Source organism: Peromyscus maniculatus, chromosome 8 (genome assembly GCF_049852395.1).
Source record: "Peromyscus maniculatus bairdii isolate BWxNUB_F1_BW_parent chromosome 8, HU_Pman_BW_mat_3.1, whole genome shotgun sequence".
In the NCBI taxonomy this organism is placed as follows: domain Eukaryota; kingdom Metazoa; phylum Chordata; class Mammalia; order Rodentia; family Cricetidae; genus Peromyscus; species Peromyscus maniculatus.
The window spans coordinates 60246608-60261036 of NC_134859.1; the positions used below are offsets into that span (position 1 = coordinate 60246608).

The following is a 14429-nucleotide window of genomic DNA, read 5'->3' on the forward strand; positions in this document are numbered from 1 at the left end:
GAAGCCTAGCTCAGTCAATGAGCTCCAGGTTTATTAAGAGACCTGTTTCAAAAAATACTTTAGAAAGTAATTGAGGAAGACAGCAGACATTGACCTCTGACCTCTACCTGAATTTACATTGCATGTTCATGCACGCACGCACGCACGCACGCACGCACGCACACATACACACTCTTTTTTTAAATTAAATAACAGTATGGCTGAATTTGTGGGGGCACCCAGGAAGCTGAGGCAGAACTGTGAGTTGACACCAGACTAGGCTACTTACCAGTCTTTTAAAAATCAGGAGGTGGGGGCAAGGGGGTGCTGGAGAGATGGCTCAGAGGAGCACTAGCTTCTCTTTCAGGAGGCCTGAGTTCATTTCCTAGCATCCACATGGAAACACAAACTATCCATAAGTCCAGTTGAGGGGATATGACGCCCTCTTCTGGTCTCTAGGGGTAGTGCATATACATGGTGCAGATAAATATGCAGGTAAGACATTCACATAAAATAAAATAAATAAACCTTAAAAAAAAAATAGCGGGTGGTGGTGGTGCCACACACCTTTAATCCAAGCACTCGGAAGGCAGAGACAGGAGGATCTCTGAGTTCAAGGCTGGCCTGGTCTACAGAGCAAGTTCCTGGACAGCCAGGGCTACACAGAGGAATCTGTCTCAAAAGAAAGAAAAAGGAAGAGAGAGAGAGAGAGAGAGAGAGAGAGAGAGAGAGAGAGAGAGAGAGAGAGAGAGAGGAAGGAAGGAAGGAAGGAAGGAAGGAAGGAAGGAAGGAAGGAAGGAAGGAAGGAAGAAAGAAAGAAAGAAAGAAAGAAAGAAAGAAAGAAAGAAAGAAAGAAAGAAAGAAAGAAAGAAAGAAAGAGGGAGGGAGGGAGGGAGGAGAGGAGAGAAACAAAGTGAAACTCATATCAGACAGAGGTCAGCCAGCAACCCCACAGGCTGGCACTGCATCCGTCCAGTCCCTGTAGGTTCCAGGTTGTTTCCCAGTGGGCTGAACTCTCCTTCTCAGTCCCTAAGAAACTTGGGGCTGGGTACTCCTTTCCGGGAGGAAGTTGTCCCTTATTAGTGGGTGGAATCAAAGCCCTTCTGCTAAATCACAAGCTTCCTCCTCAGAAGACTCTGGACTCGAACTCATTGATGTGTTGACAGATCCTTCACACCCTGACATTAAGCCCTTTTAGCCTAAGAGACAAACACGAAGGTCATCTTTGGTGCGGACACGGACTCCCTCCCGGAGCTTTGCCCGCTCTGGCTGACTGGAGACCCGCTCTGAGCAGCCGCGCCTCTGCCGCGAGTAAGTTCTCTCCCAAGCTTACTTTCCCAGGCCCTCCGAAGTTCCTCCAGCGGCCTACCCTGCATCACTCCTGCTGTAATCAAAGATCTCTTCCTGTTAGCAACTCTCTTCCCTCTCCTGAGGGGTAAACTGTTCTTAGTTGTTGCCACGCCACAGAGAACGCTCAGAATCTGCACCTGCCGGTTGCTTCTTTTGACTTGGAGCGCCCCTCCCCGATTCTTTGCTTCCATCCATTCTCTGCACGACCCACCCCACGCTCATATCACCAGACAGGTCCAAGGGCTACACACACACAAAGCAAAATACCCCCACAGACAGAGCTGGGCGGGGGTGCTGTTCAAGAGGGTCTTCGGGGAAACATCAAGCCTCTGCTGACAGAGGAATGGCTCTGAGGTTTCCCCTTCATAAAAAGAAAGGAGTGGGGGAATTAATTCATCAATTTACAACCGTCCACACTGGTAAGCTGCAAACACAGACAGAGGCTTTTTCTGACACCCCTTTCTGCTGGGGGGGAGGGGGAGTGTCTTCCCAAGCAAAAAGAAAAGGGGTGGGGGGTCCTGACACCTGGCCTAGACTACAGGTGTCTGTTACCTTATCTGCCCAGCAAGATCACTGTGCCTGCTGTGCACACACACACACACACACACACACACACACACACACACACACCAGCTGCTGTCCCCATCGCTCTGCTGAGCTCTGCACAGGCCATTCTGTCCCTTTTGTGTCTCTTACTCCGTGTGTGACCACAATGCTTAGGCCCCAGTAAGACTCGTTAAGTTTGCTTCCTATTATGTCTGTTGCCCATTTGCTTGGTAGAAGCCCTACAGAGAGACACAGACAGACAGACAGACAGAGGAAGGGAGGACATTTAAATCTTCCCTCCAGAGCTAGGTATATAAGCACTCACCAGTACTTAGAAAGCAGAGGCAGACAGATCTTTACAAGTTAGAGGCCAGCATGGTCTACACAGTGAGACCCTGTCTCAAATAAACAAGCAACAGCCGGGCGGTGGTGGCGCACGCCTTTAGTCCCAGCACTCGAGAGGCAGAGCCAGGCGGATCTCTGTGAGTTCAAGGCCATCCTGGGCTACAGATCAAGATCCAGGAAAGGCACAAAGCTACACAGAGAAACCCTGTCTCGAAAAACCAAAAAAAAAAAAAAGTAACAAAAACAAGTTTCCTCCAGCCACACAGGGTCACAAAGGATGGGTCAGGTTACAAAAGTAACTCTCCATTTGAACACATTAAATCTGTTTCAAGGTTGAGGGGAGCTGGGCTGGCGACCACAGTCTGTGCACACTATCCATCCTACATTTTGTCAGTCAAAGATTCTGAAGACAGTGCCCAGCCAAGGCCAGCGGTGACCTTCATGTGACCCCACATGCATTATGAGAATGGAGTTCCTCAATGCTGAGGAAGCAAAACCTTTGCTTTTCATAGAGAATCAGGACATGAAACAGCCTGAGCGTCACACTGAACCCCCAAGGTAGGACGCACAGAGGAAGGGTGCAGCCAACCAGCACCAGAGGTGGAGCAGAAGGAAACATCCAACCAGTGAGCTGGGTGCCTGGGGGGTGGTTGTTGTTCATGTTGTTGTTGTTGTTTTGTTTTTTGCTTCCTTTCTCATTTTTTGAGAGAGGGTTTCACACAGCCCAGGCTGGCCTCAACTCACTACACAGCTGAATCTGGTCTTGAACGCCCATCCTCCTCCTTCCACATTCCGAAAAGCTGGGGTCCCAGGCACCTGCATCACTCACTCCCTTTTAGGTCCTTTATTTTTGAGACAGGGTTTTGCTGTGTAGCCCTAACTGGCTCCTCCTGTTCCTGTTTCCCCAAGTTCTGAGACTTCAGGTGCAAGCCACAAGGCTAGCTCAGAAACAACGTACTTCTTCTGGACTCGACAGAGTAGAAGCATATTTTAAAAACTATTGACAAAACAGAAGCCTAAGGCTATGTCTCAGTGTCAAGAGTGCTTGCCTAGTGAGCTGGCGGCCCTGAGGTCTATCCCCAGCACCAGGGGAAAAGGGGAAATGGGGGGGAAACTCATTTGTTTCACAGTCACCAGGCCAAACCCTTGCCACTTAGCTAGGCAGGTGCTGACCAGCTGGCCTGCATGGGTCTCTTTCCCCTATCAGAAGAAATGAGAAGTCACTGGTACATAACCCAGGGTTGTGGGGTAAACCAGATAACACTTGTGGGAAGGCCGAATACAGGGCATTCACTGACTGCCCGACCTTCCACGACAGGGAAATGAGAGGCTTGGACCTTGTGCTGGTGAGTGTGTGTGTGTGTGTGTGTGTGTGTGTGTGTGTGTGTGTGTGTGTCAACTGACACAAACTACAGTCACCTGCAAAGAGGGAACCTCAACTGAGAAAATGTCTCTGTCAGACTGGCCTGTAGACAAGTCTATGGGGCATCTTCTTGATTGATGGTTAATGTGGGAGGACCCAGCCCACTGCGGTTGGTGTCACTGTTGGGCAGATAGTCCTGGGCTGTATGAGAAAGCGGGCTGAGCAAACCAGGAGGAGCAAGCCAGTGAGCGGCACCCCTCCACGGCTCTGCTTCAGTTCCTGCCCTGGGCTCCTGCTCTGGTTTCCAGCCATGATGACCTGCAAAACGTAATAAACTCTTTTCTCTCCAGTTTGCTTTTTTTTTTTTAAATAATTTATTTAACTTTATTTTATGTGCATGAAGGTATCAGATCCCCTGGGATTGGAGTTACAGACAGCTGTGAGCTGCCATGTGGGTATTGAGAGTTGAACCCGGGTCCTCTGGAAGAACAGCCAGTGCTCTTAACTGCTGTGCCATCCCTCCAGCCCCTGGTTTGCTTTTTACTAGGATTTGTTTCTTGTATGTGTATGAGTATTTTGCCTTTATGCATGTATATGTACCACGTGCATGCCCAGTGCCTTGCAGAAGTCAAAAGAGGTCTTCAGATGCCTCTGGAACTGCAGTTATTGATGGCTGTGAGCCACCATGGAGGGTCTGGGAGCCAAACCTGGGTCCTCTTCAAGAGCAGCAAGAGCTGTGAACCACTGAACCATCTCTCCAGGCATCTCACATGCACACACATGAGCACACACACACACACACACACACACACACACACACACACACACACACAGAGTCATTTTTGGTCATTGTGTTCATCACAACAACAGAGACACAAACTAATACAGGCCTAAAGAGGCTGCTGCATAGGACACTGGCCAACCTCCACACCATTCCAGAAGCTGCCCACATGCTGTGTGATCAAGACACAGAGACAGGGGAGGAGAAAGTTGTGGTCTCAGAAATTCACCACACTGGTCCCTGGGGTGGTGACAATCTTCTGGGTTTAAGACTAATAGAAAAATTAAGAGCACTAAAATAGTAAATATAATGAAAATTAAACCATGTTATTATATCCTGGCTAACTAAACAGCATTGCCTGCCCAAGGCCTGCCTGAGTCTCAGACAGCTCTCTATTGGAAAGAGAGATAAAGGAACCAGAGATATGACTCAGTCAGTAAAGTGTGCATGCAGCATGCAATCATGAGGACTAGAGTCTGATCCCCAGCCCCTACAGAGTGGTGAGCACACATAATTCCAGTGCTGAGGAAGCAGAGACAAGATCCCTGGAACTTGCTAGTCAGACAGCTTAATCTAATCAACAATCTCCAGATCCCAGTGGAGACCTTGTCTCAAAAGACAAACAGAAAAAACATTGTAAGGACCTGGTGGTACAAAAGCAAGTGGATCTCTGTGATTTCAAAGCCAGCCTGGTCTCCAGAGCAAGTCCCAGGCCAGCCAGAGCTGTATAGTGAGACCCTCTCTAAAATTATAAACAACAGATGGACAGTGCTTGAGAAAGAAAGATACCTCTGGCCTCCACACATATATGTACATGCACGTATGATACACATGAACATGAGAGGGATAGAGAGAGATTAAAACAGATTTTATGGCACAGGCCTAAATCCCAAATACTGCTTGGGTTACAAAGTGAGTTCAAAGCCAACTTGGGCAATTTAGTGAGAACTGGTCTCAAAATTTAATGTTAAAAAATTAAATCAAAAAAAGGGGGTCGGGGGTGGGGGAAAATTAGCCAGCATTGTTTGGGCCGGTGTTAAAGATAGATCAGCACATCACCGGCCCCGCTCCTCAAGGTCAAAACAGGACTAAATAACTTTTCCTGGCCATCAGTGTCAGACAGGGCTGCTTCCTGGTGTCACCTCTCCAATCTGCACATCGTGGCATCGGCTCAGCTGGCTCCCTTTTTCTCTTTCTCACCCAGAGCTCACAAAACAGTCCCTGTGGGACAGGGTGCTGCCCCATCCCATAGTCACTCATGCAGAGATCACCTGACACATCCTCAGGGGTCCCCAGGCAGGCACAGGTCTCCATCCCAACTGCCCAGGCGCAACTCCAAGAGCAGGTCCTGCCTGTTCTGAAGCCGGGGAGTCACTGTGTAGCCACCCCCACCTGCTGCAGCTGAGTAAACCAAAACCAACAAGGTCATTCTCCTGTGCAGGACTGCACAGAGCTGCACAGCGGAGCCGAGCCCCAAACCCAAATACTAATCAGCAGTGCTGACACCCGCAAAATCCAAGTCAAAGGGCATGGGGACACACAAAAACACACACATGCACATGACACATACACACACAAGTTTAAAAAAAAATTGCAAGAAGGCTTGTACCTATAACCCCAGCACTCAGGAGGCTGAGGCAGCAGAAGCATATGTCCCAGGATGGACTGGATTATACAGTGAAGTCCAGGTAGTCTGTGCTACATGGCAACACCTTGGCAAAACCGAAAAATAAATAAAGAAAGAAGGAGGCAAGGAACTGACTAATCTCGTCACATGGTTACAATGTCTGTCATCGATGGGAGCTGATCTGCCTGCTCAGGCCCGTGGAGAGGGGGGCGGGGCACTCAGACATCACCGTCATTCTCGGTGGTTGAGGTGGGGCTGTCCCTCTCAGCCTGCCCATCCTGAGCTTTGTGGTGGGAACACAGTCAAGCCTGACCAATTTATACCTTCTGTTTTCCAAGTCCATAAACCTGGCTGTCAAAATAGAGCAAACGCCTCCCCCAGTCGTCATTAGCGTCACAGGAAGAAACTTAACAAAAGCTCCTGAGGTTTCCAGAGCAGCAGACTGGAGCTGCCGAGAGGTAACTACCTCATAATACAAGAGGGTAGAAGAAGCCTGTGAAGAAAGCAGAATCAAGAGGCAGAGAAAGGGCAATGCAGGTCAGTGGGTAGAGCACCAGCCTAGCACGCTTAAAACCCTGGCTTTGATCCCAAGCATCTCATACAGGAGGTATGGGAGCTCACACCTGTAATCCCAGCCCTAAAGAGGCGGAGCAGGAGCATCAAAAGTTCCAGGGCATCTTTAGCTGCATATCAAGTTTGATATCAGCCTGGGATACATGAGACCATTGTTCAAATAAGTAAAGGGGGAAGTTCTGATGGTTTTATGGCCCCAAACTGGTTCGAGTCAGTCCCAGAGCTGGTTTCTCCAACGTATCTGTTTCAAGGGTAGAACACTGTCTTGGATTTCATTTTTCCTTTGGAATGTTTTTCCTAAGCCAGTGTGAGTTAGGTTTGTCAGGCCTCTGCCCAAGGGGCAGCACAACAAAAAAAATCAAATAAAGAGGTGTGGGGAAAGACCATACCCTTGTTCAGTGCAGTGAGCACGCTCCAAGGGAGGCTGTGGGTAAATATGCCCAGGAAGAGCCCCCCAGAACAGCTTCCCCAAGCACAGGCAGATGCACCAGAGCACCCACAAGCAAAAGGCCGAGGGACAGATCACAGAGCATTCTCAGTGCAATCAGAGGGAGGGCAGCCAGGGCACAACTCTGTCTCCGTGGAGAAGACAACGGTAGAATCCCAGGCTGGCTTGGTGGTGCACACCTGTAATCCTAGCACTGAGGAGGCTGAACAGGAGGCTCTGAGTTCAAGGCTGGCCTGGGTTACACGGCAAAGGCGCATGCCTTTGACCCCAGTGCTCAGGAGGCAGAGGCAGGCGGATCTCTGTGAGTTCGAGGCCAGCCTAGTCTACAAAGTGAGTTCCAGTTTAGCTGGGGCTACACAGAGAAACCCTGTCTCAGAAAAAACAACTGGGATAGAGAGATGGCTCCATTGATAAAGTACTTGCTGCACAGACATGACGTCTGAGTTTGTTTGGTTTTATGGGGTTTTGTTTGTTTGTTTGTTTTGACTGGTTGGTTGGTTGGTTGGTTGGTTTTGCTGGTTTGTTTTTGTTTTTGTTTTGATACAGGGTCTCACTACATAGCTCTGGCTTGCCTGGAATTCTTTATGTAAACCAGATTGGCCTTGAACTCAGAGATCCAGCTGTCTCTGCCTTCCAAGTGCTAGGACTAATGTTGTACACCAGCACACCCAGCCGGAATTTGGAGCCCTAGCACCCATATAAAAAGCTGGGTACACAGCATGTAATCCCGGTGTGGGGAGGCAGAAACGACTAGTTTGAAGCTTGCTGGCCAGAAAGTCTAGCCAAAGCTGCAAACTCCAGACTCAATGAGAGGCCCTGCCTCAAAAAATAAGGTGGAAGCCAGGGATGGTGGCACATGCCTTTAATCCCAATACTGGGGAGGCAGAGGCAGGAGGATCTCTCTGAGTTCACAGCCAGCCTGGTCTACATAGCTAGTTCCAGGACAGCCAGAGCTACAGAGAGAAACCCCAACTCAAAAAGGGGGGGGGGGAGAAAAATGTGAAGAGCTGTTGAAGAAGGCATCTATCTACCTCTTACCTCTGGAACACACACATGAGTACTTGCATACACACAAAAACACACACATGCACATGACACATACACACACAAGTTTTAAAAAAAAAAAATCTAGCAAGAAGGCTTATACCTATAACCCCAGCACTCAGGAGGCTGAGGCAGCAGAATCACATGTTCCAGGACAGACTACAGTTTGTCTCATAAAACAAAACAAATAAAAAATAAATAAATGTGTGTTTTCCTTGCTTGTGCTTACCCTTAAATCTGCACGTGCATGTATGTTTCTGCAAAGGGTCAGGCATGTACACAGCAGCAGAGATGCGGTCTCCAGCCCAGCAGAGAGGTGTGCAGGGAACACCGGGCCAGGAGGTGGCAGAACCACTTTCTGGCCCAGAGCTGTCCCTTTCCTAGTCTGAGTTCTTAGGTGTAAAATGCAGAGCAACCCTTCTCCAGACACACACAGATGAGTCTGGGGGCTGGGGGGTGGGGGACACAGAACCGAAGGTAAAAATCCTACACAAAATGGCCTTTCCTTGCCAGGCGGCGGCGGTGGCACAGGCCTTTAATCCCAGCACTCGGGAGGCAGAGCCAGGCAGATCTCTGTGAGTTCGAGGCCAGCCTGGGCTACAGAGCGAGATCCAGGACAGGCACCAAAACTACACAGAGAAACCCTGTCTTGAAAAAAAAAAAAAGGCCTTTCCTATCTTAAGGTCCTTTCTCAGGACCTCCAAAGGACTGTGCACATCTGGATGGACAGCCACAAGCAGGAGAAACTCAAAGGGCCCAAAGACAACCAGAAAAATATGTACCAAACTCTTAACATTGGCTCCTCTGGGGAAGAGAGGCCACATCTGACAGTGAAGACATAGGATACTTTGCTTATAATGTCTTGATTCTTATAAAGGAAATGGGGGTCTTTTAGAGGGGGCATCTCCATATGCTGCACATCCTCATCTGAACTCATGGCTTCAAGCCGTCATCAGCCTCCCAAAGACCATTTCTTATCTCCCTTTCCCTGCATGCAAGGTCATATCCGAGGTAGTACAGTTTGCATTTTGCATGACTGCTTAGGAGGATGCATTTTTCCACAACTTCTATAATGTCAAGTTAAATTTCTTAAAAGCATTCTCAAGTCTCAGGGGAGGTATGACTCCACGGTAAAGCACTCATTTAACATACATGAGGCCCTGAGTTCAATCCCCAGCAATGCAAGAAATAATCAGTCTTGAAAAGTAAATCCGCATAGTAAAAATACTACACAATGGTTTTAAAAGCAAGCTGGAAGTGGGTGGGGAGCAGGCATTTGCAACTGTGAGTGGACAGACGTGAGAATATTCTCAAGCCACATTCCTGATCAAGATGCAAAGCTGTGCTGTGTGGACCACTTCCTTGTATGTAAGAAAGGGAGCTAAAAAAAATTTTATTCATATTTTATACCAATATGTGCTGGGAACAGCGTCATAAATGAGCTCAAGAAGGGAGAGGTGGGGTTGGGTTGACTAGAATAAAAGTGAGTTTTCCCACCACATCTATCTTTATACCACTTTGGGTTTGAACCATATAAATACATCTACTGTTCAAAGTAAAGTTATAAATAAATAAACAGCCCAGTCAGCATGATGACAATGTTCTCAATGGCATTGTGGGTATATTTAGCAGTCATCTTAGAGACATAAATCCAAATTCTTTAGGCTAGTTCTTTTAGGCTTGGCATGTGCCCTTGTGGAAATAAATTCGTGTCAAAAGCCATGCAATGGCCTTTGCAGAGGTGTTTCTGGGGATGAGAAACATAAAGGAACCTAAGTGTTACTTTTAAGTTAATGTTACTTTGTTAATGTTAGAGGGTCAGTTCATTTACCCGTGGTTGGAGACAGGCTGCGTGGTTTTCCATGAGCTTGAGCCTGCTCCCCACCAGTTCCTCACATACAATCAAACCTGATCTCAAGACCAGGGCAATGTGGGGCAAGCTGCCATCCTTCAGACGAACAGGATGAGTGATGCCCAGGTGAAACCCACCAACATGCAGGGTCTCCAGCCCCTAACCATGATGAAGGGTGCAGAACCCTCTGAATTCCAGTTCAGTTCAGAGCAAAGCCCATGTGCCAGCTGGTCTGTGTGACACAAGCTGGAGACATCAGAGAAAGGAGCCTCCGTTGAGGAAATGCCTCCATGAGATCCAGCTGGAAGGCATTTCCTCAGTTAGTGATCAGTGGGAGAGGGCCCAGCCCACTGTGGATGGTGCCCTCCCTGGACTGGTGGTCCTGGGTTCTATAAGAAAACAAGTTGGTCAAGCCATGTGGAGCAAGCCAGTAAGCAGCACCCCTCCACGGCCTCTGCATCAGCTCCTGCCTCCAGGTTCCTGTCCTGCTTGAGTTCCAGTCCTGACTTCTTTCAGTGATGTGTTAACAGCACCGTGGAAGTGTGAGCCAAATAAACCCGTTCCTCCCCAAGTTGCTTTTTGAGCCATGGTGTTTCATTGCAGCGATAGGAACCCAAACTAAGACAGCCCAGGAACCTGAATTTTCACAACTGTCCACAGAGTCCCCTTTGGCACTCACTGACCTAGCCAGTACAGACTTACAAATGGTTCTCGGGTGAGGGATGGCAGGTCTGTGACCAGGGCTGTTTGGCTCACTTTACCCTTCTTGTGAGGGCATAGCCTGACCCACATGGCTAGGGGGTTTTGTGCATAGCACTGGTGTGGGAAGGCAAGTTCTGCTGGGATCAACTGTCTCGGGCCTGTTTCTAGACAGACCAACAAACTCCATTAGACAATGACTGTCACATGTTTCTGAAGTCTAATTCTTCCATGCCATGCCATGGAATTAACCATACATTAAGGTTGGGGAGATGGCAAGCACCAGTGCATGGGGTGCTTGCATGAAAACCAGGCACAGCAACATGTGCTGAAATGCCAGCACTGGAGGTTAGGGACAGGCAGATCCTGGGAGGTCTCTGGCCAGCCAGTATAGCTTAATTAGTAAGTTCCCAGCCAATGAGAGACCTTGTCTCAACCAACAAGGCCAATGAGAGACCCTGTCTCAACCAACAAGGCCAATGAGAGACCCTGTCTCAACCAACAAGGCCAATGAGAGACCCTGTCTCAACCAACAAGGCCAATGAGAGACCCTGTCTCAACCAACAAAGCCAATGAGAGACCTTGTCTCAACCAACAAGGCCAATGAGAGGCCCTGTCTCAACCAACAAGGTCAATGAGAGACCCTGTCTCAACCAACAAGATGGAGAATGATAGAGGAAATACCTGACATCAACCTCTGGCTCCAAACACACTAGCATAGATAAGCATGCCTGCATGTGCCCACATACACCACAAGCACACACACATACACACTAATAATAATCAATTAACTCATTAAATGATCATGTATTGCTATGATACTGCTATAATAAAGTAAACTAATATTTCATAAACATATTATCAGTTGATAAATATTTCAATAGTAACACACAATTTTATCACCTCTTATCGTGTATAGCTAAAACACTTTGAACAACCCATATGGAAATTACCATTATCATCGTTCCCATTTTACAAATGAAGATGGCAAGAAAAAGTTTAACCCATGTGCCCAGGGTCTGTGGCAAGAAAAGGAGCTAGTGTAGTGGGTAGCTGTTCCAGCTTTGACCTGGAAGTACTACCCCCATTGAGGCTTCCGGTAACTGTTATGCCTATGAGGCAGGGCTGAGACAGGAGTCCTTAAGACCTGAGATCCGGATGTGCCGGCTCTCTTGGTTTCTGGATTCTGGACGCTGGAGGTAGACAGAGCAAAGTTCTTCAAAGAACACCGCTGGACGGCACTACACCTTTCCTGGACCCTATAACCTATCCCTTTACTTGCAAGTTACCCCCACAAAATAAACCTCCCTTTTAACTACGTGGAGTTGCCTTAATACTTCCACCAATAAGCTGGACTTCCCACTCAGAAGAAGGCGCACCAGACTTGGTGGTGCAGACCTATAATCCCATCCAGTCAGAAGGCTGAAGCAAGAGAGTCACAAAGTCCTGCCTGAGCAACTCATGGAGGTACTGTCTCAAAATAAAAAGACACGTCGAGAATGAGAGCTCCGTGGTGAAGTTCTTGTCTAGCATGCACAAGACTGTGGCTTCAATCTGAGAGGCAGGGGTGGGGAGAGCTGGAGAGAAGGCTCAGTTGGTAAAACACTTGCTACAAAAGCATGAGGCCCTGCGTTCAATCCCCAGCATCCACACAGAAAGCCAGACATGGTGGTGCACATCTGGAATCCAGCTGGGAGAGGCAAAAACAAGTGAATCCCAGGAGCTCACAAGCTAGCCACCTAGCATAATTGGCAAGTTCCAGGTTCCAATGAGAGACCCTGTCTTTAAAAAAATCAAGGTGGGCTTTTCAACTTGGGCCCGGCGGAAGCCTCTCTGTCACCTGCACTTAGATGGCAACCACAAAGAAGGGTGGCAAGAAGAAGGGCCGTTCTGCCATCTACGAGGTGGTGACCGGGAGAATACATCATCAACATTCACAAGTGCATCCATGGAGTGGGATTCAAGAAGCGTGCCCCTAGGGCACTCAAAGAAATCCAGAAATTTGCCATGAAGGAGATGGGTACTCCAGATGTGAGTATTGATACCAGGTTCAATAAAGCCGTCAGGGCCAAAGGAATAAGGAATGTTCCATACCATATCCATGTATGTTTGTCCAGAAAATATAATGAGGATGGGGACCCACCAAACAAGCTCTACGCATTGGTAACTTACGTACCTGTTACCACATTCTAAAATTTACAGTCAATGTGGAGGAAAACTAACCTGCTGAGTGTCAAATTGTAAAGTTGGAGAACGGCCAAAAACAAAAACAAAAAAAATCAAGGTGGGGCCAGGCATGGTGTAACATGTCTTTAATCCCAGCTTTCAGGGAGGCAGACGCAGGTGGCTCTCTGTGAGTTCAAAGCCAGCCTGGCCTACAGAGTAAGTTCCAGGACAGCCAGGGCTACACAGAGGAAAAAAAAAAAAAAAAAAAAAAAACAGTCTCAAAGAAAAAAAAAAAATCAAGGTGTGACCTGGAGAGATGGCTCAGCAGTTAAGAGCACTGGCCGCTCTTCCTGAATATCCTCCAGGTTTGGCTCCCAGCAACCACGTGGCTCCCAGCAGTCTGTAACTCCAGTTCCAGGGGATCCAACGCCCTCTTCTGGCCTCTATGGACACCGTATGAATGTGGTGCACAGACATACACGCAGGCAAAACACCCACATACATACAATTAAAAAATAAAAATTTTTAAGTTGAGGTAGACAGCGCTTCAGGATCAACACCCAAGGTTGACCTCTAGACTCCACCTAACATTCACAAGCACGCATGCACACACACACACACACACACCCATACCCCTCCTACACACAAAGAAAAGAAGCTCTTACTTACAGTCAAGAATAATGGGTAGTGAGTGTACTTAGATATCAATTAGGAGGGTGGATCTCATGTTAAGCATTCTTACCACAATAAAATAAAATTCAGACACTTCCCAGCTGAGGACAGGGTTACATCCCAGCGAACACAGCAAAAGCTGGAAATACTGTACACTGAAATGTGCCGAGCCTGCCTAACCCTGCTCAGCAACATTGTAGAATGCCCAGGGTTAGTCCTTTGAGATCATGGGGTTGTGGCTGGCAGCATTTGCCCAGCATTGTAAAGAGGATCCCAGGGCACATGTCACTAGCCCATCATCACTAGCCCAGTGGTCTTAACCAAACCACAGTAAATGGGGCTCTTAACCACCGTGGTGCAATCCACAGACCAAAGCCAAGGCCTCCTCAACCTGCAGCCTGGCTGGCACCAGGGTCAGTTTAGTCTCCACTGCAAGTTCATGGGTGGTAGAGTATGTGCTTAGCATGTGTGAGGTCCTGGGTTCAATGCCCCAAAAGAAGAGGGGGGTAAAAAAAACAAAGAGTATAAGGCAGAGAAGCTTTATCTCTGTGGACTGAAATGGCCCTTCATGTTAGTGCCCAGGGGCTGTCTCCTGGCTGCGCCTGTTTGCTGTGCTGATCTCCCTTTTCAGCACAGACTCTGGCTGCCCCAATCAAAGACAAGAACTTGCTGGAGTGGGAGGAGAGCAGTGAACGACAGTGGGAGGAGGGGCAGTCCTCAGATGGGGGGGAGGGAGATGAGCCTGGGGCTTTAACAGAAAACAGAAGCCGCTGGGAAGGGGATCAGGCACTGGGGTAAGAACAGTCCCCGTCATCTGAGCGGCGCAGGAAAGCAAGTAATTATCTTTGAGATGGAAGCCAGCTGCACCAGGGAGCAATGGGGGGGGCGGCGGCGGCGCACAGGGGGCGGGGAGCAGGGTGAAGACACAGAGAAGAAAAGACACATACTCCAGTGGAGGGGGGTGGGTGTGGGGAAGGCAGGCAA

At 48.4% G+C, this 14429-nt stretch overlaps 1 protein-coding gene and 1 pseudogene across 6 annotated transcripts in view; one reads left to right on the top strand and one right to left on the bottom strand.

Moving 5' to 3' along the window:
• Rap1gap2 (RAP1 GTPase activating protein 2) overlaps nucleotides 1-14429 on the bottom strand; it is a 227712-nt gene that overhangs the window by 150332 nt on the left and 62951 nt on the right. The window lies entirely within an intron of this gene.
• Nucleotides 12458-12800, top strand: LOC107401261 (large ribosomal subunit protein eL31 pseudogene; annotated as a pseudogene).